This window comes from Trachypithecus francoisi, unplaced genomic scaffold (assembly GCF_009764315.1).
Source record: "Trachypithecus francoisi isolate TF-2019V2 unplaced genomic scaffold, Tfra_2.0 Lachesis_group3, whole genome shotgun sequence".
Classification (NCBI taxonomy): domain Eukaryota; kingdom Metazoa; phylum Chordata; class Mammalia; order Primates; family Cercopithecidae; genus Trachypithecus; species Trachypithecus francoisi.
The window spans coordinates 62,317,537-62,341,544 of NW_022681468.1; the positions used below are offsets into that span (position 1 = coordinate 62,317,537).

The 24,008-nt window shown below is 33.0% G+C and overlaps 1 long non-coding RNA gene across 1 annotated transcript; it reads left to right on the forward strand.

Moving 5' to 3' along the window:
• Positions 1–1,902: 1,902 nt before the first annotated feature.
• On the forward strand, positions 1,903–22,336 carry LOC117071250. Its single transcript, XR_004432209.1, has 3 exons — positions 1,903–1,913; positions 14,030–14,033; positions 22,198–22,336. It is a non-coding gene; the product is annotated as an uncharacterized LOC117071250 (long non-coding RNA).
• Positions 22,337–24,008: the final 1,672 nt, after the last annotated feature.

Here is a 24,008-nt window from a genome sequence, read left to right on the forward strand (position 1 = left end):
AAGATTGTTTCTGATTTTACCCAATTAAAAAATAATGCACTGCAAATAATTTCTGATTTAAACATAAAAAGATGATTTAAACATATAATAGATGTATGGTCTTCATTCCTGGGTCATACATTTAGCATATCTAATAATAATACCCAGGAATGAAAACCTAACTTGAGAGATAGTTGGACTTTATTATGGGATAATCTTTGGTATGGCTGGAAATTGACTTAAAAAACCAAAGTATCAATGATAAAGTCAGACAAAAATGTTTGCAATGCACATACTAATTAGCTTTTACAAATTTACAAATAAATAAATAAAATATCCAAAGGTATGGGAAAACATTATGCTTATAAAATGTACAAAATGATAAATAGAACTGACAGCATTAAAAATTGGTTGAGTGCAGTGGTAATTGTGGAAAAGCAACTTAGAGATCACATTTATTATTAGGTTTCAGTAAAAATAAATAAACTTAGGGATAGCATTTATTATTAGGTTTCAGTAAAAATAAATAAACTTTCCATGTAATCTCTGTGTGTATATATCAAGATGTGTAAGGATATATTGAGATTTTTAAATTATTGGCTAAGGGAGGCGGAAATTGAAGGAGTCAGGGTTTCAAGTGAGATGATTAGCATTCTGTTATATATTATACTATAGTCATTCAAAAAATGTTTATTAGTACCTGTTATAAGCTCTTCCATTTGCTAAGAATATGGCAGTGAACACAAATACAAAAATGACTGCTAACAGCTATGATTATAACAAAGTAAATATAAAATATAAAATGACCAGTATTAATAATGTATGTTACATCATTGTATTATAAAATATAAAAGGAAAATTAAATATAAAATTCTATAATTTCAAATAAATAAATATCAAATGAAGTGTTTCATTTAAAAATGTTTTCATCATTTCTTTTCTCTCCTCAAACTACAATATGCGGTTGTATGCAGATCTGAATAAAAGCAACCAGTTTTCATTGCTTCTCATCATTCATCATAGCTGATATTTTCCCATCATGTTATAAGCTACAGAAGAGAATGCCAGGGTTTTAGTTGCCTGTAAAACTCAAGTTCTGTTCTACAATTAATTCTACATCTTGACTCCTCTTAACGGTTGTTGAACAGTGGTAGTTGAAAGCAATGCTGAATACTTGGTAGAAAGTGTTTTTATACTTTGATTTCTTTATTATCTTAAGGAGATACTGTGCTTTGCTTTTGGAATTCAAATCCAAATAAAGAAAAAGTGTTCGCTTCCATATTTTCATTTACACAGTGTAAAATGCCTTAATTTTTTTTTAAACAAGAGATGATAGAAGTATAATTAAAGACTTACATTACGAATAGTTGCTTTTTCTCATATAAAATTATATATGTCAATATAAAGCTGATCCTCTAAAACTGCCTGCCATTACTCTTTAATAATTGGTAAAATAATGCATTTTATAATATTGTATGATGATATCTATAAATATTACAATATTTTTTCACAATGTAAGATGTGTCTAACAACTGTCTTCTCATATTGGTACTAGGAGTTTCCATGTCATGTATTCTCATTTATTTCACTTACTGTAGTTCATAGTATATATTTATCAGATATAGTAAATGAAGTGGAGATCTCAATCATTAATCTTGATGTTTCATGAAGGCAAGACCCTTTTTGTGTTTTGGTAAATATCATATTCCCAATATCCCTATTCTATTCCTGCAATGTCTTGTTTGTCAACACTATTATCCTCCCCTTCCTGTGAAATAATGATATAATCTCTGAGAAATGAAAGAGTTGGGGGATAAGAACTTCTTTTCATTTGCTATCTCAGTTTAGTATACCTAACTCCAAGCTTCTACACCTAATAGAGAACTTTGCAAATAAAAGATTTGCCAGAAATCTTGTGTTATTAAAATAAGGTAGTTCAAAGGAGATTTATTCATGGTATATCCTTTTGTTTGTTATATTTAGAAACTTCACTCTATTGAAGAGAACACGTTTCTTTTAAATTTTAGATGTTTCTAATTCATATTCACATCAGTACAGAGTTAATGAGGGGTAATATATTAATACAAATTTAATTATGGTAATTGAATGCCATTGTCTTTTCCTGTTGCTTTCTAAATAAAGTCACAAAAGTAAAAAAGATTAATATTTATTTCGAATGTTCAATTAATCCATGTGTCTTGCCAAGATTCACTGAAGATTTGGAGATTTAATTAGCCTTAAATTAGCAATACAAATTTGATATAGATGTTGTATGTACCCTAGTAGAAGGAACTATAAAATGATACTTTATAAATTTTAATACAATCAGGAGTTTGCAAGTTTTAACTTAATTACATTAATGTGCTTAACATCAATCATAAAATGCCTTTGTATTCATGCTGCATTGTACTTTGAATATTCATTTTTAATGAGAAAAACTGAAAGAGATGTGGAGGTCATGGCTAAAATTCAGTAATAAAAATGACTGATAGGTTCATGTATCTCAACTTTGAAGGTTTTTTTTTTCAAGTTGATCATACTGTTCTCCTAATATAATTATTGTACATTAATAGTCATATCTTGCTCTCACACAAGGAAGCCACACTTGAACAGAATTCTCACACATTTACAACTTACTATCAAATTCTAGAACCTCACTGAAAGAAAGGTGTTTGTAAGTAAAGTAAGTTTTTACATATTCACTATTATTTCTCACTTTTTTGCCACATATATAACTTATTGTCTAGAAATCAGAACAAGGCAAAATGTGTGTGTGTGTATATATATATATATAAGATATATATATCATATATATGTATGTTACTTTCAATAATTATACTAGCTACATGATAGTTGATTCATTATACTCTTTTATGATCTTGTTTTTCAAAATTCATCAATGGCATTTTTCACAGACACAGAAAATAATAATCCTCAAATTTCCGTGGAACCACAGACATAAGCTGGATAACCAAAGCAATACTGAGGAAGAAAATCAGGAAGTATGATGGAGGAATCATGCTCCATAGACCAGTAGTACAGAACAGAGAGCCCAGAAATAAATGTAAACATACACAGTCAATTAATTTTTGACAAGTGTACCAAAAGGATACATTAGAGAAAGGATAGTATCTTTAATAAATAGTACTGGAAGAACTGAATTTCTACATGCAAAAGAATAAAATTAGGTCATTGTATTATACCACGAACAAAAATTCACTCAGAAAGGATAGAAAACCTAAATGTAAGATCTGAAACCATAAAACTCTGAGGAGAGAATACAGGAAAAAGTAAATACCTTGATATTGGCCTTGGCAACCAGTTTTTGGATAACAAGCCAAAAGCTCAAGCCATAAAAGTAAAAATAAATAAATGGTACTGCATTAAACTGAAAAGCATCAGCATAATACAGGAAACAACACGAAAGAGCAACCTATGAAATGGAAAAAAATAACTGCACACTATCTATCTGATAGAGGGTTAATATCAAATATTTATAAGGAAATTTTACAACCAAAAGCAGAAAAACAAACAAACTCATTAAATAAAATGGCAAAGGACCTGAACAGACATATCTCCAAAGTAGACATAAAAATGGCCAACAGGTATGTGGAAAGTGCTCATTATTACTAATTATAAGAAAATGCAAGTTAAAAACTCTATGAGATATCACCTCACACTCGTAAGAATAACTATTACAAAAAATACAAGAGGAAACAAAGGTTGGCAAGGATGTAGAGGAAAGGGAACCCTGGTACACTGGTAGTGGAAATGTGGATTGTTACTGTCATTATAGAAAATAGCATGGTGGCCGGGCGCCGTGACTCACACCTGTAATCCCAGCACTTTGGGAGGCCGAGGCGGGCGGATCACGAGGTCAGGAGATCGAAACCACGGTGAAACCTCTTCTCTATTAAAAATACAAAAAGTTAGCAGGGCGTGGTGGCGGACGTCTGTAGTCCCAGCTACTCGGGAGGCTGAGACAGGAGAGTGGCGTGAACCCGGGAGGCGGAGCTTGCAGTGAGCCGAGATCGCGCCACTGCACTCCAGCCTGGGCAAGAGAGGGAGACTCCGTCTCAAAAAAAAAAAAAAGAAAAAAGAAAATAGCATGGCGATTCTTAGAGAAATTATTAATAAAACTACCATATGACTCAACAATCCCTCTTCTGCATGTATATCTAAAAAGATGAAATCACCACCTTGTAAGTAAAGATATCTGCACTTTCACGTACATTGAAGCATTATTCACAATTATCAAGTCATCAAAACTACTTAAATGCCTATTGATTGGCAAATGGATAAAGAACGAGTAGTATACATATCATGTGTATATAATATTTTATACACACACAAACATACACATATACACAATGAACTATTATTTAGCCTTATAAAAAGACAGATTATGCCACTTTTTGCAACACAGATGGACCCACAGAACATCATGCTAAACGAAGTAAGCCAGAAATACACACAAAGAAATTATATGATCTCACTTCTGTGTGAAACTTCAAAATAAAAGAACTCAAATACAAATAAACAGAGTATGAAACAGAGGTTACCAGTAGGGATGGTGGCAGGAGGGGTAGAGAAGAAATGGGGAAATATGTATCAAAGGATACAAAATAGTAGATATGTAGGATGAACAAGTCTAGGGGCCTAATGGACAAAATGAGGAAATTAATAAAATTGTATTATATTAGGGATTTTTCTTAGCAATTATATTATGGATTTTTTGTTAAGTAGATTTTAGCTACTGTTGTCACCAAAAAATTAACTATTTGAGATGATAGATGTGTTAATCTGCTTCACAATGATAACCATTTTACTGCCTAAATGAATCTGATAACATCATGTTGTAAACTTGAAATATATATTAAATAACATCTATTAAATAATAAAATAAGTTGACTCAGAGAGGTTTTATGTCAATTACAATATTAGCCATGATAAAAATTGATGACTTACAAATTAAAGAATTCCTAAAGCATTCCTGTGTAAAAATTCAAAAACTATGAAAGCATATTGAGCAGGAGGAAATACAGGTCAAGTTGCAAGTTTCATAGTGCACCCTACCAAAGGCAAACAAATGTAATTTTTTTGTGTGTTTGTACTTATCATGCTTATATGTGTAGTTTGAAAAGAAAACTATTTCTGTTGATAGTTGTAACAAGTTGTAATTACCCAAATTTTATAGAGGACCTTTAAATACTAATAAATAATACAATTATTTGCCATTAGTGATATTTGCAACATGAATGATAAATATTATCCTCTAAAAACATATCTATTGGTAAATTTATTATTGGCAGTAGCCATATTTTGCATATTCTGCAATAAAGTAGAGGTTTCTGCTTAATAATTCTTTATAATGGATTCTGTTTTGTGAAAAACATTGCATCAATCAATAATGTTTTACCAAGTCCAGCAATACAGTGGGAATTAAACATGTAAAAAACTTGCCTACAAACATAACTTGAGCAATTAAACTGCCTAATGGAAACATACATGAACTACATATATATCTTTAACTTTTCTAGTAGCCACATGTATTAAGTAAAAAATAAAACAGGTAAAATTAATTTCAAAAATAGATTTTAATACATTATATCTAAGATATTTTTATTTCAGCATTTAATCAATATAGAAAGTATAATTAATATTTACTTTATTTTTGTGCTACCTTTAAATTTGGTGGTTTACATTTAGAACATATTTAAATTCAGTACTAAATTTTTATTAGAAGTAATATATCTTGATGTGAATTTCACAAAATTTACATTTTAAAAAGTACCCTTAAATACCAAAGGTTTTGCAAGCAACATGAATGTTTCCAATATTATGTTTTAAATTTAAGTTTAAATTAATTAAAATTGAGTAATTTTTTAAAAGTCAGGTTTACAGTCGCACTAGTCAAATTTCAATGGCTGACAGGCCATATGCCACCAGTGCATTCCATCTAGAACATTACACATCTCTAGTGTGTAAATCTGATACACATATGGTATTATGTTTTACTCCAAGGTGAATTGAAATGCAGTGGAAAATTATTTGTGAAATTATACATACTGTCACTCTACGACATAATAGTATATACATTTTACTTAATTTTTAAATTTAATCTCAATGGACAAGTTCATTATTTCTATAAACTTTATTTTATAAGATAAAGACTTAGGTTAAATATATATGACAAATTGGAACAGTCTCTGTAATTAGAGATATGTAAACCAGGACTTTATTTTTAGGCAACTGTTTAAGACAATTTCTTTCCATTCCATTGTTCTGTTTCCTTTTGAATTATTTATTCTGTAGACTTAATCTTGAAGGCCCTTACAAATACGTTTGTCAAAACTTTAATAGGCCTACAAAACAACAGTTGATGAGACAAAGGATAGAATGTACTTTTCTATGCAAGATATAGTTCATTAATAAATATGAACTGGAGCCTAGTTTTAGTCATCCATCAATATTTATTCATTTTATGCTAAATTTTTCTCTACTTGATAATTTCCCTAGGATCATACATATCTCTAACTTATAGATAAATATTATATAATGAAATATTAATAAGTATATTAAATTGTATAAAAAATACACATAATTTTTATTTTATAGATATTTTTATGAGATTATATATATGTTTTGAATGGAAAGTAACTTACAATATAGGAAGGTTTATGATATGATAGAAAGAATGTCCAGTAAACTTTTTTGATTTGGTTTTCATATCAGAAACAGTTAATAACATTATCTATAACATATATTAAAGGCTATTTTATAAGAACTATATGTGATTTCACATTTGAAGCTATCAAAGATACTTTAAAAATATATACTTATATAAAATTCATTTTTTGTTAATAGAAATTGACATCTGAATATTACCTCATGTATTGACATAATAATTTATATTTTAGCAATATTTATTATGTACTCAGCCTTTTTAGAGTAGAAAAAGGTATTAGAACAGAAGACTTTGGCAGAGAAAATATAAAAGATATAAGTATATAAAAGGACTAATCATAAAGGAAAAATTAACAGGAATTATATCTAATCTAGGATATAGCATTGCACTGAAAGCCTAAACTTGTTAGCCATTTTTCTGATAGTTCTGGCTCATGGTAATAACATAAACTCAATTTGTGATCAATATGTTGAAACTACATATTGGCTTGAGTTTCTGATACACTAAAATAAGGAAAATTGATCAAATTAATAAGTTCATAAAGTCAACATATCAATATTCACACATGTATATACATTTCTATAGAATAACATCTGAAATTTGAAGTAAATGTATTTTAATGATTGCTCTTTTATAAATAGATAAGCTCTGAGTGTGTAACTACTGATCAGAACAGATAGGCAATTAAATAAGTAGGTTGACCCTAATGCTCATATATTTTTCAGAACTAAATCTTAGGGCAGTAATATGGTTTGGCTATGAGCTCACCCAAATCTCATTTTGAATCCTCATGTGTTGTGGGAGGGACCTGGTGAGAGGTTGAATAATGGGGGCAGGTCTTTCTTCTGCCATTCTCTTAAGAGTGAATAAGGCTTGTGAGATCTGGTGGTTTTATAAGGGGGAGTTTCCCTGCACAAGCTTGCCATCTTTGCCTACTGCCATCCATGTAAGCCATGATTTGCTCTTCTTTGTCTTCCACTGTGATTGTGAGGCCTCCCCAAACACGTGAAACTCTACATTAATTAAACCTCTTTCTTTTGTAAGTTGCCCAATCTTGGGATATGTCTTTATCAACAGCATGAAAATGGACACATACAGTACATTGGTACCGAGAGTGGAGGACTGCTTTAAAGATACCCAAAAATTTGGAAGTGACATTGGAACTGAGTAACAGGAAGAGGTTGGAACAGTTTGGAGAGCTCAGAGGAAGACAGCGGGAAAGTTTGGAACATCCTAGAGACTGATTTAATGGCTTTGTCCAAAATGCTGATAGCAATATGGACAATGAAGTCCAGGCTGAGGTGCTCTCAGATGGAGATGAGGAACTTATTGGGAAGTAGAACAAAGGTGACTCTTGTCATGTTTTAGCAAAGAGACTGGTGGCATTTTGGCCCTGCCCTAGAGATTTGTGAAACTTTGAACTTGAGAGAGAAGATTTTGGGTATCTGGCAGAAGACATGTCTAAGCAGCAAAGCATTCAAGATGTGACTTGGGTACTGTTAAAGGCATTCAGTCTTACAAGAAAAGCAGAGCATAAAAGTTGGGGAAATTTGCAACTTGACAATGTGATAGAAGAAAAAATCCCATTTTCTGAGGATAAATTGAAGGCAGCTTCAGGAATTTGGATAAGTAATAGGAGCCAAATGTTAATCCCCAAAACAATGGGGAAAATGTCTTTAGGGTATGTCAGAGGTTTTCATGGCAGTCCCTCCCATCACAGACCAAGAGGCCCAGGAGAAAAAAATGGCTTCATAGGTCAGGCCCAGGGTCCCTGTCAAGTGTAACCTAGGGTCTTGCTAGGTCTTAACCTAGCATCACAGTTGCTCTAGCCATAGCTGAAGGGGCCCAATGTAGAGCTTGGGCCATGGCTTCAGAGGATGCAAGCCCCAAGACTTGGCAGCTTCCACATTGTGTTGAGTCTGCAAGTGCACAGAGGTCACGAATTCAGGTTTGGGAACCTCTGCCAAGATTTCAGAGGATTTATGGAAATGCCTGCATTCCTAAGCAGAAGTTTGCTGCAGGAGCATGTCCCTCATGGAGAACCTCTGCTAGGGTAGTGCAGAAGAGAAATATGGGGCTAGAGCCCCACACAGAGTCCCTCCTAGAGCACCAACTAGTGGAGCTGTGAAAAGGGTCCTCCAGACTTCAGAATGGTATATCCACCTATGACTTGCATTGTGTGCCTAGAAAAGTCACAGACAATGCCAGCCTGTGAAAGCAGCCAGGAGGGAGGTTGTATCCTGCAAAGCTATGGGGGCAGAGCTGCCTAAGACCATGGGAACTCACCTTTACATCAGCAGGACCTGGATGTGAGGCATGGAGTCAAAGAAGATCATTTTGGAGCTTTAAGGTTTGACTTCCCCACTGGAGTTTTGACTTGCGTGGGCCCTGTAGCCCATATGTTTTGGCCAATTTCTTTTATTTGGAATGGCTGTATTTACTCAATGCTTATATCTCCATTGTATCTAGGAAGGAACTAACTTGCTTTTGATTTTACAGGCTCATAGACAGAAGGGACTTGCCCTATCTTGGATGCAACTTGGGACTGTGGACTTTTGAGTTAATGCTGAAGTGAGTTAAGACTTCGGGCTACTGTTGGGCATGCATGATTGGTTTTGAAATGTGAGGACAGGAGATTTGGGAGGGCCCAGGAGTGGAATGATATGGCTTGGTTGTGTCCCCACCCAAATCTCATCTTGAATCCCCATGTGTTATAAGAAGGGCCCGGGAGGGAGGTAATTGAATCATGGGGCCAGGTCTTTCCCGTGCTGTTCTCATGATAGTGAGTAAGTTTCATGAGATTCGTTGCTCTTATAAGAGGGAGTTTCATTATAAACTCTCTCTTTGCTTGTAAGACACGGCTTGCTCTTCCTTGTCTTTTGCCATGGTTGTGAGTCCTCCCCAATCATGGGCAACTGTAAGTCCATTAAATCTCTTTCTTTTGTAAATTGTTCAGGCTTGGGTATGCCTTTATCAGTAGTGTGAAAATGGACTAATACAGGGAGAATACTTCTTATTATAAACCAGAAAAAATGAAACTGAATTAGTAAAAGGGATTAAGTATTTTATACATTTTTCAATGTAAAAAACCAAATATGCAGTTCAGCCATTGAATCATTTCAGCTTGATATTAATAGCTAAGATACAATGATCACTATTTTGCATAATCATAGAAGAAAGTGGCATCTTAAAAGATCATTGTAACTAAAGATATATACACTGATGATGTTAATACACAGAATCATCAATGATTATGAAGAAAAAAATATTTCTGGTTACGAGACCATTGTAGAAGGATGTTAGCAGTGTAAATGTTACCCAGATGTAGTTTCCTTAGGAGATTGATTCAGTTGAACAAGTCTTCCATAATTTAATGCAAGTTGTAAGTTTCTTATAGGGATTCAGATTTGCACCTTCTGAGACTATGTTGCAAATAAATAAGTTTATATAGTGTATGGAAAATGCTGAACATCTCTTTAAAAAGTGTTTATTTCCTTTTTTCTGCATTTTCCCCAACTTCCTATCTAACTTTCAATCCATTCTAATCTAAATAGAGTCTTTTAATTTATAACCATATTAGTCTGATTGCATTGCTGTAAAATAATACCTGAGACTAGATAATGTATAACGAAGAAGTTTATTTGGCTCACCGTTCTGGAGGCTCTACATGAAGCATGGCACCAGCATCTGATTGTGATGAAGGTCTTAGGAATCTTCCAGACATGGAGAAAGGCAAGGAGGGCCAGTTTGATGGGGGAAGGGCCAGGCTCTTTTAAGGAGCTCTTTCATGACTTCACAGAGGAAGAACTCACTCATTGTCATCAGCAGGACACCAAGTCATTCACGAAGAATCTTCCCCCATTACCCAAAAACCTTCCACTGACCTCCACTTCCAACACTGGGAATGACATTTCAGCATGAGATTTGGAGGAAACAAATATCCAAACCATATCCATAACATATTTATGATAAAACAGAAAGAAAAATATTCTGAGAGATAGTACTTTTATTATCTTCTTTACATATTAAAAAGTATTTTAGTTTTAAAACATAGAGAACACATGAAAATCCAAAAAACACCCTTGTAAATTTGATAAAATATTATCTGATAGTATTGATAAAAAGATAGCAACAATCAGAAATTACACAGAAGTATGCTTTACCAGAAAAGGAGATAAATATATAATATTATACAAACATATATAATTTTTAATTTATATTGTCCACATTTGGTAACATTTTCTTAAAATTTAACTACAAAACAATGTCATAATCTGTAGAAGTTTTAACATATGAGTTATCAAGACTCTTAGTGTCATTTCACTCACATTAATAATTCTAAAACTTCTCTATAAATAATATTTAAATTATAGAATTTAATGTTCGTAAGACTGTGTTTGATTCTAATTTTGATCTTACATTAGGTATTGTAATCTTTCTTAAAATACAATAAAATACAATATATGATATTTAACTAAGGTTGGGAAATGTAGTGTGAATGAAGGAGCCTTTTAGTAGGACTGAGTAAAGAGAGCTGCCTGACACAAGATTAGGCTAAATGTTGTATAGATTAATTATTAATATAAATAAGTATAATATAAATATTGTTTAATCTTTAGCCTCTAAACATTAATAACCAATTATACTTCTCCTTTAGATATAAAATATCAATGGCTTCTCTAAAAATACAGATATAAAATAAATATAAATATCCATTATATTTATCCAAAATCATTCTTCATAAAATAATAGTGATAATTAACATGACATAATATATATACATATGTATATTATGTTATAATTATAACATCATATTTCATAATATAATTTAAATGTCACACTATTATAAAATAAATATATATTATATAAATATAAAACATAATTTAGTATAAATATGATTTCACAATACAAATTGAGTATGATAATAAAAATACACCATGAATAAAATTAATTATAAAAATTGATAATCTGTTGTTATATTTACTCCTAAATATAACAAGGTTATATTGGACTTTACATTTTTAAAGTTATAAATAGAACAAAACTGTCAATGTAAAACAATTTTACTGCTCTTATTTGCCAAAATTATTTCCTAAATTCAATAATCTGACAGTAACATAGAAGGAAAAAGGTCTGATTTGTCGTAGAAAATGAAGTACCTAAAAATCCTGATCTTTGTAGGACCCTTGGGATAGAACATCATCAGAGGCAACTAGAAAATGCAATGTCAACATGATATAATATAGCCCACAGGGGATCTGAAGCAATAGGGAGAGAAAAATGGGCAACAGCAGATGTTTTGCTGTAGGGACAATTACAGAGCAATAATTAAAGACCAGGATAGAATCTAGAAAAGAGTATAATAATTCTACCTGGCGAAGAAAATTAAAAGAAGGATGAAACCATTTACAGCAGTTACTCCACTATTTGCTAAAGGTGATATTCGTCATCAAAAACAGACACACAAACACACAAACAAAACTGAACCAAACCAACAGATGCTCCAGCAATCCACAAGAGTTGTTGTTACAGAACACAGCCAGAATTAATTTCACCAATTATTTTAAGATGAAAAGGGTATATACACAAAACAACCTTTTATTGGGGTTGTTGTATTTATATCTTTCTTTTATCCCATTAATCCTGCTTGGGATAGGCATGAAACAACAGAACCTTATTTAGTTTCTACGCCAGCCTAAACCATTAATCTGCATTCTTCCTGGAACTGCTTTCTCATAGTCCTTGAGACTCAGTTTTATTATTATTATTACAAAATAATATATACAGTATGTGATCTGCAGTTGCATTTTTGTATTCTAACATTCTATGATGTATCTGTGAAATACATTTGCTGTCAATTTTCATTTTGAAAAACATTCATTAGAAAGTCTTATAATACAGAGATTTCCAGTGTAGGTAAATTATTATATTTTCCCCAGGGAATCTGAAGCAACAAAGAAAAATAATTTTTTGTGAATTAAATTAAATTTTTATGAATTACATTACTTTATTTAATTGTATTATTATCATAATAACAGAGAACTAAAGATACCTTGCAATTTAACAGTTATAATTTAGTTAACTATTTTTCTTAAACGCAGGACAGTAGAGTCTTCATATTATGCAAATAAGTCAAGGTAGAAAAGTTATAGTCTACCTCTGTTACTAAATATCTGACTTACATTGACAAAGTCAAGTGAAAATTTTCATATATTTTAAAATATATGAACTAACTTAATAAAGAATAGTCATCCTACTGTCACTTCAGTTATAAAGTTCCTCACTTTGTATTTTTTGTTTGTTTGTTTGTTTGTTTGTTTGTTTTTATTATACTTTAAGTTCTAGGGTACATGTGCATAACGTGCAGGTTTGTTACATATGTATACTTGTGCCATGTTGGTGTGCTGCACCCATCAACTCGTCAGCACCCATCAATTCATCATTTATATCAGGTATAACTCCCAATGCAATCCCTCCCCCCTCCCCCCTCCCTATGATAGGCCCCGGTGTGTGATGTTCCCCTGCCCGAGTCCAAGTGATGTCACTGTTCAGTTCCCACCTATGAGTGAGAACATGCAGTGTTTGGTTTTCTGTTCTTGTGATAGTTTGCTAAGAATGATGGTTTCCACCTGCATCCATGTCCCTAAAAAGGATGCAAACTCATCCTTTTTTATGGCTGCATAGTATTCCATGGTGTATATGTGCCACATTTTCTTAATCCAGTCTGTCACAGATGGACATTTGGGTTGATTCCAAGTCTTTGCTGTTGTGAATAGTGCCGCAATAAACATACGTGTGCATGTCTCTTTATAGCAGCATGATTTATAATCCTTTGGGTATATACCCAGTAGTGGGATGGCTGGGTCATATGGTACATCTAGTTCTAGATCCTTGAGGAATTGCCATACTGTTTTCCATAATGGTGGAACTAGTTTACAATCCCACCAACAGTGTAAAAGTGTTCCTATTTCTCCACATCCTCTCCAACACCTGTTGTTTCCTGACTTCTTAATGATTGCCATTCTGACTGGTGTGAGATGGTATCTCATTGTGGTTTTGATTTGCATTTCTCTGATGGCCAGTGATGATGAGCATTTTTTCATGTGTCTGTTGGCTGTATGAATGTCTTCTTTTGCGAAATGTCTGTTCATATCCTTTGCCCACTTTTTGATGGGGTTGTTTGTTTTTTTCTTGTATATTTGTTTGAGTTCTTTGTAGATTCTGGATATTAGCCCTTTGTCAGATGAGTAGATTGCAAAAATTTTCTCCCATTCTGTAGGTTTCCTCACTTTGTATTGAACATAGAGTTTTTGATGACATAGAATCTTCTTGATTTTTTTTTTTTTTTTTTTTTTTGTATAGCATAGTATTTAACGAGAGATGGAAATTTCACAAACAGTTGGTGAAAGAAACAGGAAGAAAGGAAGGACAGAGAAATTGCGTTACTGAATCAAACATAACTTTAAGTTCCTTTTTCCAACAGAAAGTAAACTATATGTTATAAGCCCCCTTTGGGAGGAAACCAAATGAAAACATGAAATTCATATGTGCTTCATGTTGAAGTTTAATTGGTGAAATGTGAATTCTCTTTTAAACTTCTCTAGTGAAATATAAAAACATATATGCAATCACATACAATCTTATTACTGGCGAACTTTCTCAAACTCTACTTTTATAAACCAGGTATTAGCTCTGTTTCACATGCTCAATTCTGTTATAATAAAGTCTGTGGTTTGCTCATGATTGGCTATAGTATACAGCCTTACATTCCTATGAATTTTCTTTAACTGAGTATTGACATCATCATAGCACCTTCTGCTCAATTTCAAAATTTTTATTTAAGGACATTTTGACAGACTTCATAAATAAACAAGTTGTGTTTAAATTCTCCCTAATAAATACTGGATTTGTCAGTGATATAAATTGAACAATGCAGTATTCAGCCTATGATAACTGATCCAGTGATGGGAAGAGGTTAAAAATAACTTCCTCCAAAAAAGCTGGCTCAGAGAAAGAATAGATAGCATTCTAAATAGATTGCAATGTTATAATCCACAAGGAAATATAAATCTAATGCAAGTAAATGTATACGTTTTGAGGATAATTTTAGAAAAGACAAATTAGAGGAAAGTTTGTCCAAAAGAACATTTCTGGCCAGCCATGCTGGCTTATGCCTATAATCCCAGTACTTTTGGGAGGCCAAGGTGGCAGGATCACTTGAGCTCAGGAGATGGAGACCAGCCCTGGGCAACATAGCAAGGTCTCATCTTTATAAAAAATAAAATAAAACAAAAACATTAGCAGGGCATGGTGGCATATGCCTCTAGTTTCAGCTACTTGGGAGGATCACTTGAGTCCAGCAGTTTGAAGTGTAGTGAACTATGATCACTGTACTCTAGTCAGCACCAGGGTGACAGGGCAAGACCCTGTCACTAAACAAAACCAAAGGGGGAAAAAAAAAAAAAAGGAAAAGAAAAGAAAAAAGGAAATGAAATAAAATTATGAGTGCTTGTTTGTCTCTAATGAATGTCTCTTAATCTTTTTTGTCTCAATTTACAGGCACATATTCTGAATTCCTAGATTAGATTTAATGACAAGCACTCAGAATTTTTCAATGGAGTTTGAATGCTCATGAAATATTAAATGTATATGAAAATTTTTATTTTATTTCATTACCTAGGACATGCTGTAGACATTTTCTTAGAGATCCCTCAAATTAAAATCCATATTATTTTTACTGTTTTAAATAATTACTCTTTTATGTTAATATCAAATCCACAAATAAAATAGTATAATTTAAACATCTGTTTTAGTCTGTCCAAGCTTCTATAACAAGATAACATAAACTGAGTATGTTAAAAATAAAACAAATGTATTTTTCACAGTTTTGGTGGCTGACAAGTCCATGGTCATGGCACAGAATGATTCAGTGTCTGGTGAGGTCCCATTGCTGATTCACCAAGGGTACTTTCTTACCATGTTTTCCGGAGGTGAAAATGGCAAGTTAGCCATTTTATAAGGACACTAACTTCATTCATGAAGCCTTCTTGCCCATGACCTAATCACCTCCTGGTGTCCCACCTCCTAATATTATCATTTGGACGTTAGATGATATGGTAGGATGCAATGTTTCATCACATCCTCAGAAATCCAATGATAAGTCTTGCTTATCACTGAAAGGCTATCTCTAGATTATAGGTTTGTTTCCTATGCTGTAGAAGAACTGTAGAGTAACTACAGCTATAGGGAATAAGGTAGAAAAAAGAATATAAAATGGACTCTTATAGATGGAATTGTGTCTACACAAATTACATGATAAATTATTTTCGTTTAAGACTAAAAATTTTAGTGTTTATTTTAGACAGTCAATTTCCTAGCTACAAATTAAAGTTTTTATTATCACATAAAAATTGAGAGAAAAAAATTAAAAACATAAGCAAAAGTATTTGAGAAAATTTTTAAGTTTTAGTTTTAACTTAGCTTCAAATGTTCTATGATTTCTTATACATATTTTGTTGTAAAAAGATGCCTATGGCAACTATATTGATTGGAGTTCTTGGCTGCACACAGAAAAACTCGGCTAGTTTGAGCAGAAAGATACTTTTTTTGTGGGATTTTAAAAATCTGATCAAATCTTTGTAGGGCTAGAGGAATAGACTTTAAGTTTTGATGCCAGAAACACCTTCCAGAATGACTGCGCAGAACTGTCAAGCTGAAAGGGACTGCCGCAATGGCTCATTGAAGAATCATGTTGTCTCTGATCCAAACTCAAAGCAGGGTGTTCTCAAGCGATTGAGAATTCCTTGCCACCAACACTGCAAACAACAGATATAAGGTGACTTTCACAAAGCCAGTTTGATGCCAGATAATTCACACTGATCCTAATTCCTCAAGTAACTTATATTCAAACAAACTGTATGTAATGAAACTTATTTCACATGTCAGGACTGTAATGACAAGACAAATTGAAAAATATAGTTTTTTGGCTTCTATATCTGGTATTTTGCAATATATGGAACAGGAAAACTATGAATAATATTTCTTAGTATTTGGAAGCATCATAGATGAAGATTTCCTGATAATACTATTATCTTTTAAAACATAGAATAATTCTGTTAATTCTCTTTTTAAATCAATAAAATTTGTCTCAAATAGGTTATTCTTCACGGCATGGTGAATATTATAATATCACATGGTGATATTATAATTCACATGTGATTTTATGTTTAATGCAACTAAATATTTTTATAAATATTTCCCAAGCTTTATTGGCTTTTGTTTTTCTAAACATATGGTTACTAATTCAATTTTTTTCCTGGTGAGTATTCTATTCACAGTATATTAAATTTGTTAACAGTTTGTATGTGTTACAAATTTAAGAAAAGACAACTTAAAAAAGAAAGATTCCAAAGCCTGAACATAAGAGCATAAGACTATTATTTATAAAAAGTCAGTCTTATGAAATGAGACCTAAATATGAGTTCTATTCAGAAATAAGCCCCATTTGTCATTGAGTCTTTATCACACAGCAAAAAGTGAAATTCAAATAGAAATTATGAGTAAAAGTATTAAGCAAATTTTTATGTTGGCTACTTGTGGACATGAGTTTTCAAATTGATTGAGTAAGTATACAGTGGCACAGTTTCTGAACTTCACTTTTTACTTTGTAAAAATCTGTCAAATTGTCAGTCAAGGTGGCTGTATCATTTTGCATTCTCAACAACAATGCATAAGTTGCTTTATATAGTTGCCAGTTGGTATTTGTCAGTTTTATTTTTGTATTTTATTTATTCTAGTAGGTGTATAGTGGTATCTCATTTGTGTCTTAATATATGTTTTTTTTTTCTCTTTCTTTAAATGACAAATTATGTTCAGCATCTCTTCATATGCTAACTTGCCATCTGTGTATTTTTGGAGTGATATCTTCAGATTTTTGCTGATGTAAAAAATAAGTTGTTTATTTTTCACTACAGAGTTTTAAGAACTATTTGTATGTTTTAGGAGTGACATAAGCAATACGGCAGAATAAGAAGCTATTGACTCTCCCTTCACCCATGGACACACTGAATAAACATCTACACAAGGATCAATGTCATCTGAAAGAGAGCCACAGACAAACTCGAGACTCTACACTCCAGGCAACTGAGAAAATATCCACAGCAAAAGAGCAGAAAAAGCTTAGGCACACTTAGGTTTGAACCTCACCTTGGGAACTACCTCATACAACTGGGAAGAAATTTTCAAATCCTAGCTCCTCCTTGAGGAGAGACGAATTTGTACCGAACATTCTGTACCCCAACTATAAGGTCCCTCCTGGATTGGCACAATTCACATAACTCTGGAAGCAGAAGGAATTAGGTATACCTGAGTTTCGCTTGGCCACTAAACCAAGTCATGCACAGGTATGTAAACACTCCCCGAGTCTTCATTCTCCTTAGGATAAGGAAAGAAAAAGGACTAAAACTCAAAGGTCCCCATTTGTCACTGAAAGAGATTTGCCAGTGTACTCTGTCCATTGCTGCTGCTGACAGTTAAACTCCTAAGTAGCTTACATCAGGGAGTTAATTGGGCTGACAAACTATAGAACTTCAGAAACCTGAAGAGAAGTTTGGGTATTTTCTAAGCTTTCTCCTTGGCTCACCCAGGGGACAACCCCAAGGCTACCAATTTTTCCTGGTAAAAGTTTGCACACACATTGAGTTTCCCATCTTTTACAACTCCCAGCCAAACAGGCTGCATCCTCCTAGTTCTGGCTAAAATGCTCTTCCCAGTAAAAATTTCCCCACACATTGAGTGTCCCAACTTCTACAGTTTACACCCAACAGACTGCATCCTAAACCTCCTAGTTCTGGAAATGAAAAAAGACTAGGCCTATGTGATTCTACTTAGACCATAGTAAAATTAGGTGGTTTTCAACGGGTGTGCAAGCTTATCCAGAGACTGCTGCATCCTTCAGGAGCAGTGAAAAGGATGGGGTAACAGTCAATAGTTCCTCAACAAAAGGGGTTTTCCTGTATCCCCTTCCAATGATTACTAGACAGTTTAACATCTAACTTACCCGTTTTGTGGGCGTTAAAGAGGGCAGATAAACAATAACAAATTCAGGTCTACAAATTTTTTCTGGAAAGAGTTTGTCCATGCATTGATCACCACAAATTATACAACCACAATCAAGAACTTACGTCCTTAACCAATCAGCTCAGAGACTTGATGGAGCATTACATTCCTAAATCTTCCTAGACCATATAAAATAAAGAGGTGGATAGTAAACAGATCCATCTCCAGTGGCTATGCTTCTAGGATCAGAATGTCAGCCTGAATGAGAGTGTAGACAGTTCCCACAGGTCCTCTCTCCAGCTTAGTGCATAGGGAGTGGGAGATAAACACCTGCTCACAGTGTAACCCTGAAGACAGAAGGAATAGCAACACACATTTAACACTCTAACCTTTTCAGCTACATCTAGAAGATGTGGTTTCTACCTTACCTGTTTTGGACTACTGATGGAAATTACCACATCCAAATCTCCTAGGGGCCAGTAAAAACAAAGACAACACTTTGGAAAAACACAAAGATAAAGAGATATTTTAGAATATATGCCTGGACAGAATGGTAAGGTCTAGCTCCTGCACAAGGCCAATCTGAAAAGACTGAAAAAGCCTGTTGCCTTATGTAATATGAAGAAACCAACACAGAGAGCCATGAAAAATGAAGAAAGATTTTTAAAAAGTCCAGATTAAGAACAAGATAAATCTCCAGAAGCTGACCATAATGAAATGGGCATGTGTGATTTCCCATCATGAAATTCAAAATAATGGTAATAAAGATGCTTACTGAGATCAGGAAAGCAAAGGAGGAACATACTTAAAGTTTCAACGGAGAAATGCAAGGATAAAAATGTATCAAAAAGAAATCATAGAGCTAAAGAATCTATAGTCAATAATTCAGTATTGACTTGAATACTTCAATTCAATAATTGGACTGAAAAATATTGAATAATTCAATTCAATAATTGGACTGAAAAAAAAATCAAGAGATCATCTGACTTACAAGAAATGCTAAAGGAATTTCCTCAAGCTTTAGGAAAAGGACACTAATGACATAAAAACTTACAAAAGTATAAAGATCACCATTAAGTCAGTACGTGGCAAATTCTAAATAATCTAATACGGAAATGGCAATGTGTAAATTAATTATATGTCTAGTATAAAGGTTAAAAGTGAAAAGTATTAAAAATAATTATAGCTATATTACTTTGTAAAGAAATACAAATTATAAAAATATGTTAGTGACATCAAAAACAAAATATTTGGGAACAGGGAGTTAAAGTGTCAAATTTGAGTATGTAATCACAGTTAAATTGTTATCAGCTTGAAATAGCCTTTTATAAGTACAAAACGTTTTATGTCAGCCTCAGGGTAAACATAAAACAAAAACACCAAGAAATAATAGATTTAACATATACCACTATAGAAAACCATCAAACAAAGAAAAACAGCAAGAAAGAAGAAAAGGAACAAAGAATCTGGAGAACATCCAGAAAACACCTAAAGAAATGCTACTAGTAATTGCTTACCTATAAATAATTAGCTTGACTGTAAATAGATAAAATTCCCCAGTTGAAACATATAGAATGGCTGAATGAATAAAGAACAAGACCAAAGTATATGTTGCCTTTACGGGAATCACTTCAACTTAAAGGACACTCACTGACTAAAAGTGAAGGGATAAAAAAATATATATTACAGGCAAATAGATACAAAAATAAAGCAAGTGTAATGATACTTAGTATCAGACAAAATAGATTGTAAGTCTAAAATTGTAAAGTGAGGAAAAGGTCATTATATAATAATAAAAGGGTTAATTTATCAATACAATATATAAATTGTGAATATATATGCACCCAACTCTGGAGCACCTAAATAAGTAAAGTAAATAATAAGAGATCTGAAGGGAGCAATACAATACAATACAATACAATACAAATAGGAAACTTCAATCTCCCCCTTCCAGCAATGAATAGGAAATCTAATATAAGACTTAAACTACACCTAACAGCAAATGGAACATCCTTTCATGATGAGAACTCACAACAAATTAGGCATAAAAGGAACACACTTCAAAATAATAAGAGCTACATATGACAAACCCACAACCAACATCATACTGAATGGGCAAAACCTGGAACCATTACTCCTGAGAACAGTAACAAGACAAGGATGCTTACTCTTATCACTCCTATTCAACCTAGCCAGAGCAATCAGGATAAAGGGAGAAATAAGAGGCATCTCAATAATAAAAAAGAAGCCAAATTATCTTTGTTCACTGACAAGATGATTCTACACCTAGAAAATCCTAAAGACTCAGCCTAATGGCTCCTTGATAAGTTACATGACTTCAGTAAAGTTTTAGGATGAAAGTCAATGTACAAAAATCAGTAGAATTTCAATATAGCAATAACATTCAAGCTGAGAGCCAAATCAAGAACATAATCCCTTTTATGATAACTACAGTAAACAAAACAGTATGGCAGTGGTACAAAGACAGTCACATAGATCAATGGAACAGAATAGAGAACCCAGAAATAAATTTTCACTCCTACAGACATTTTATTTTCAACAAAGTTATCAAAAATAAGCAAGAGGGAATGGGCTCCCTATTTAATCAATTATGCTGTGACAACTGGCTAGCCTTATGCAGAAGAATAAAACGGGGTCTTTACCTTTTACCACATACAGAAATTAACACAAGATGGATTAATGATTTAAATGTAAGATCTCAAACTCTTAACATCCTGGAAGAAAACTTAAGAAATGCCATTCTGGACATTGGCCTTGGAAAATAATTTATGACTTAGTCCTCAAAAGTATTTCCAACCCAAACAAATATTGACAAGGGACCTAATTAAACTAAAGAGCTTTTGCACCACAAAGAAACTATCAACATAATAAACAAACAATGCACAGAATGGGAGAAAATATTTACAAACTTTGAATCCAACAAAGGTCTAACATCCTGAATGTATGAAAAATGTAAAGGAATAAACAAGCACAAAATAAACAACCTCATTAACAGATGAGTAAAGGACATGAACAGAAACTTCTCAAAATAAAACATACAGGCAGACAACAAATATATGAACAAAATACTCCACGTCTTTAGAGAAATGCAAATCAAAACCATAATGAATCACCACCTTAAAGCACTCAGAATGGTTATTATTAAAAAGGTAAAAATGTCAGATCATGATGAGGCTGCAGAGAAAAGGAAATGCTTATACACTGTTGATGGAAATGTAAATGGTTTAGCCCCTGTGGAAAGCGATTGGTTGATTTCTCAAAGAACTTAAAACAGAGCTACCATTCAACTCAGCAGCCCCATTACTGGGTATACATCCAAAGGAAAATAAACTATTCTACAAAAAGGCACATGCACTAATATGTTCATTCCAGCACTATTCACAATAACAAAGTCTGTAGATTCGACATAGATCCCTATCAATAGTGGATTTAATAAAGTAAATATAGAACAGGACACCATGGAATATGATACAGCCATATAATAGAATGAAATCATGTCCTTTTCGACAACATACATGGAGCTGGAGGCCATAAACCTAAGTGAATTAATGCAGGAACAGAAAACCAAATACTGTGTGTTCTCACTTATAAGTGGGAAATAAATATCATGTACCTATGGACGTAAAGATGGGAAAAATAGACACTGGAGACTAATAGAGTGGGGAGAGAGGGAAGGGGACAAAGGCTGAAATACTACCTATTGGGTTCTAGGCTTACTACCTCGGTGTCAGAATCACTTATACTACAATCCTTAGTGTGACATAATATACCCGTGTAATAGATGTGCATGTGTACCCCTTGAATCTAAAATAAAAACTGGAATTATAAAGATGTGTAAGTATATAATTGTAAGTAAGTAATGTTAAAAAAAAGGAGAAATATGACGAAACAACTTTAAATGAGCAGCAATGAAAAGGCAAATAAGGGCATTATGTAATGATAAAATGACCAATTCCATAAGGAGGTTTAACAATACTATATATGTATGTACCCAAAACTGGAGCAACTAGATTTATAAAGCAAATACGACTAGAATGAAAAAAAGTGCTAGATAGCAATATCATAATAGTGTGAGATTTCAACACCCCACTGGCTACTGCAGCATTAGTAAGATTATTAAGGCAGAAAACTAGAAAATAAACTCAGGACTTGAATGGCAATCTTGACCAAGCAGACCTAATAGATATCATGGAACATTACACTCAACAGCTGCAAATATATATTTTTTCTCACCTGTGCATGGAACATTCTCCAAAATTTATCATATATTTGGCCACAAAGCAAGTCTCAATATGTGCATAGAAATCTAAATCAGATTAAGTATCTCCTTGGACCATAGCAGAATAAAATTGTAAGTAAACACCAAGAGTAACTCCTAAAACTCTAGTAGTATGTGAAAACTAAACAACTTGCTCCTGAATGACTTTTTGGTAAACAATGAAATATGGCAGAAATTTAAGAATATTTAGAATGGAATGAAAGTAGAAACACAATATAACCAAACCTCTGAGATATAACAAAATAAGTACTAAAAGGAAAGTTTACAACACAAAATTCCTACATCAAAAGATAAAAAGTTCTCAAATTAATGACCTAAGCTCTTTATGTGTACAATCTAGAAAATCTAGAAAAAAAATGATAAATTGCTGAAAACATTACACCTCCCAAGTTCAAACCAGAAAAAATGAAATAGAAATGCTGAACAGACAATTAGGAAGTAATGAAACTGAATCAGTAATGAAAAAATTTACCACCACAAACAAAAAAGCACAGGACCAGAAAGATCTACATCCAAATGTTACTAGACGCACAAAGAAGAGCTAGTAACAATATTACGGAAAGTATTAAGAAAAATGGAGGAAGAAGGATTCTTCCCTAACTCACTCTAAGAAACCACTATCATCCTAATAACGATCCTAATAACACATCTGCTTATGTGTGATTCACCACATAAGCAGAATGAACAACAAAACAAAACAAAATTTTAATAGATGTAGAAAACCTTTCAATAACATTCAACATCTCTCATGAAAAAAAAACCCAACAAATCAGGCACCAAAGAAACATACCTCAAAATAGTAAGAGACATATGTGACAAACCTGCCACCATCATACTGAGTGAAGACACGTTTAAAACATTCCCCTAAGAACTACTGAAGACAAGGATGTACACTCTCACCACTCTTGTATCCAACATAGTACTGGAAGTCCTAGCCAGAGCAATTGAGCAAGAGAAAGGCATGAAAGGCATGCAAATTAAAAA